Below are 4,598 nucleotides of genomic sequence, written 5' to 3'. Positions count from 1 at the left end.
ATCTTCATTATGATATTGAAACACACAATGAAATAAAGACATTCCACAAAGATCTGTACAGTGAGTATCAGTTGGATTATATTGCTTACAAAATGAATGCGCTTAGTCGACACAATAAATTCGGACCAAAGATATTGGATTATCACCAACAATAATATTAATAAATAAAATCAATCATTCCATAAGTTATTTTAGCCTGTAGAGTTCTACTATATTTTTTATATCTAAGAAATAGTTATAGGATCATCACCAAATTCGATATTTATATCATCTTCATAATCATATTGATACACAATAAAAATAAACAAATATATAAGGAATTGTAGTCTGTAGAAGAAAATACTGTACAGAGTTATCTTTCCATGGGGTAGTTTATTTTTCATTAGAATCACGAATGATAATGATATGCAGAACATGTCACGTGATCTAATTTAATTTCCGTAATATTCAAGGAACGAAAAGACGATCCGAAGATTACGATCAAGCTTACACGATCCGATGGAGGAGTTCCAAAGATTACGATCCAGCTGATACGATCCAGTGTTCACCACTGGATTCCAAAGATTACAATCCGAGTTCTGCGTTCTACAAAGTCTACGGTCTAAATTATGTTCTAGAAAGACTAACATTGAAAAAAGTAAATAAGATATTCGCAACTTCGATTTTATAAGATTAGTCATTTCTACCTAAGAAATGACCACGTGACTTTAAGAATTTTTATAATCTGATTTGAATCCTATTTTGAACCAGGTATAGCGCCATACTTCCCACGTTTTGCCAATATATTGTTTGGATTTTGAGTTTCGTTTTGCGGTTCGGATCGTTATGTTCTCTCCTTGGCTCAAGACCGAATAGAGGGAGAGAGAGAGACATATGAGCGACACAACTGACGCATTCAGACAAGGCCCTCGAGACAACCCATTTACACTGGCTTGGTCATCGGTAAACGTAAAGAAAACGCTAGTGTAAACTTTACTTTACATGTCGCACCTGCAACATACGAACATATTGTGTTCCCTAGGCGCGCTTCTAATATCTATTGGAGTGAAGCCATTCAGAAAAGTCTCTTGACGGAAGACAACATAAATCATACCAGAGTCTTAGAAATATCAGTTGCCACAGCTGTCAAAGACACTTTGGAAATGCGAGGGTCTAAGGAAGAAAAGTGTTAACATACTTAATAAATTTTATAAAGATAGCTTGCGTTGCAAGGTAACATACGCCCACTGGAAGCTGTCAGAAATAATAAAACAGTCTTTAGTGACTAAAGTACGAATTTTCTCATATTGAAGAAATTATTTATGCTGAATAATTCCACAAAATTTTTAAAAATCAATATCAATAACCCAAATACAACAAACAATTAAATCACACAGCTCTAATCAAGGGCAAAAACAACTTTTGACGCGTGTTTACAAAGTCAAGGGCAATAACTCAAAAAATGTTCATCATAAATATCTCTTGTTAGAATTTGTCCGAGATCTTATCAATTCCAATGATCACACCAACGATTCGCCCCTTCGTACGCAAGGCACTTTTTTACGGACGCTTTTTGGATGACATTTTTATGGTTTGGACTTATTCTATCGAACAGTTTTGGGAATTCTTTGAAATTCTCAACAACCACCATCCTTCTATCAAACTAACCGCAAACGTGAGTGACAAAAGCATAGACTTTCTCGATACCACAGTCTTTAAGGGAGATTCCATAGCAGAAACAAATAAACTGGATATTAAAGTGTATTTCAAAGAAACTGATACTCATCAACTCTTGCACAAGAGCTCCTTTCACCCAAAACATACCTTTTCTGGTATAATTAAGTCACAAGTTTTACGATTTCATCGAATTTGTACAAGATCTTCTGATTTCAACCAAGCCTGTACGATTGTTTTCTCAAAACTGAAAGAACGTGGGTACTCTAAACGATTTTTACGAAACATAAAACATTCCACCTTAGCACAGATAGCAGCTAAAACAGACTTTATGACGAAGTACCTCCAGGTTTAAGAAGTGCTCCATGTTTGTCCAGTAGATGCAAAACATGTCCCTTTATATCAGAAACTCATAATTTTGTAAAAAAAACTCTACGAATAAAAGGTACCCGATCCAGGAACATCTAACATGTGAACATTCGAATGTAATATATTTAATTTCATGCAAGAAATGCCCCAAACAATATGTAGGAGAAACTAAGAATAATTTACGAACTCGCTTTAATGCTCATAGGTCAGACATCAATTAAAGAAAGACAAGCCTGTTTCTAATCATTTCAACCTCGACGACCATTCAATAGACGATCTCACCCTAATCCCAATTGAGCGTATAGAAATTGACTTGCCCGAAGATGAAACTACCAAATTCCGTCAATCTAGGGAGGCCCATTGGATTGAGACATTGAATACAGCAAGACCTATAGGACTAAATGTTCATCATAATGTAGGCATAGCACCCTTTGTTGTCCCGTTTAATACAACCAACAATCGAGCAAGCAAGATAGTTCATGCCCACTATAAGAGCCTTCAAGAGAAATTCCCCCATGTCTATAAGCAGAAAATGATAGTTGCATATTCAAAAAATAAGAACTTAAATGATAATATTGTTCATAGTAAACTAAAAACAATCAGTACATAACAGATACTAATTTCAGATCAGAATAAGAACAGAAGAAAACCCAATATCAAGACCCTTAATCCTAATTTCTAAATAAAGTGTCTGCTCCACCCTAGGCCTGTACATTTGGGAGAATCAAACCCTCCCTTCCCCGAAATCAAAAATATTTCATCGAAAATGCGTCAAGTTAGAACCTGTCCGAGATCTTATCAATTCCAATGATCACAACAAGTTTCATCAGAATCGGTTGAAAACTGTAGCGTCAGTCCTGCTCACGAGCTATTTTTAACAAATTTTGACGCGTATTTACAAAGTCAAGGGCAATTACTCAAAAACCGTTCATTGAAAATGCGTCAAATTAGAACTTGTCCGAGATCTTATCAATTCCAATGATCACACCAAGTTTCATCAGAATCGGTTGAAAACTGTAGCTTCAATCCTGCTCACGAACTATTTTTAACAAATTTCAACACGTTTTAACAAAGTCAAGGGCAATAACTCAAAAACCGTTCATCAGAAATGCGTTAAGTTAGAACTTGTCCGAGATCTTATCAATTCCAATGATTACACCAAGTTTCATCAGAATCGGTTGAAAACTGTAGTTTCAATCCTGTTCACGAACTATTTTTAACAAATTTCAACACGTTTTAACAAAGTCAAGGGCAATAACTCAAAAACCGTTCATCGAAAATGCGTCAAATAAGAACTTGTCCGAGATCTTATCAATTCCAATGATCACACCAAGTTTCATCAAAATCGGTTGAAAACTGTAGCTTCAGTCCTGCTCATGAACTATTTTTAACAAATTTTGACGTGTTTTTACAAAGTCAAGGGCAATAACTCAAAAACCATTCATCGTAAATGCGTCAAGTTAGAACTTGTCCGAGATCTTATGAATTCCAAAGATCACACCAAGTTTCATTAGAATCGGATGAAAACTGTAGCTTCAATCCTGCTCACGAACAATTTTTAACAAATTTCAAGGTGTTCTAAGTCAAGGGCAATATCTCAAAACCGTTCATCGAAAATATGTCAAATTCGAACTTGACCTTATCAATCTAAAGCATCACACCAAGTTTTATCAAAATCAGATAAAAACTGTAGTCTCTATAGTGCTCACAAGAAATGTTGACGGACGGACCGACGGACGGACGGACCGACGGACTGACGGACAGGGGCGACTACAATATACGACCACATATTCATGTGGGCGTATAAAAATCAGGCAGGTGAAAAATCGAAAATCCTAAAATATGAAAGGCGTATAAGGCCTGGTCACAGAGATGATGAATGCAGACTTAAAGATAAAACTTGTCTAAAATGAGGTAAAAAAGGTCACATTTGCAAAAGCATGCAGGAATTCGGAACAAGTAAAGCATAAGAAACACAATAGTAAGAATAAATGTATTCATTCATTGGACAATAGTTATGAATCAGAAGATACAGACATAGAAATTGATTTAGCTTATATCAATAAAGTTGACAGAGAAAATCCTGATGTCTTATGGATAGAGCCTAAAGTAAATGGAGTTAATATCAAAATGGAGCTTGATACTGGTGCAGCTGTTACCATATGTTCAGAAAGAGAATATAGACAATATTTTCCAGACGCTCAATTAGATGAAACATCAGTTACCTTAAAAACTTATACAGGACAGAAAATAAAACCTTTTGTTAAAATGGATGTCACAGTAGAAGTAAATGATAGTAAGGCTAAAAATCTATCATTGTACGTCATTACAGGTGAAGGTGAAACATTTAGATGTCAATCTTAAGAGCTCGTGTTCTTTTAGAGACATCAAAGAATACCAAACACAGTCCCTGTTGAACAAATACAGTAAAATACAAAGGCAAAATTGCAATTAAAGGAAAATGCAGTACCAAAATTTTGCAAACCAAGACAAGTAGCCTATAAAACCTAAGGTGGAGGAAGAGTTAGAAAAGCTAGAATTTACTGGAATACTTTCGCGAGTTGAATCCAGTGAAT

The sequence above is a fragment of the Lottia gigantea genome, assembly GCF_000327385.1.
Source record: "Lottia gigantea unplaced genomic scaffold LOTGIsca_128, whole genome shotgun sequence".
NCBI lineage: Eukaryota > Metazoa > Mollusca > Gastropoda > Lottiidae > Lottia > Lottia gigantea.
The sequence above is the reverse complement of the archived record's forward strand: the minus strand, read 5'-3'. Positions refer to the sequence as shown.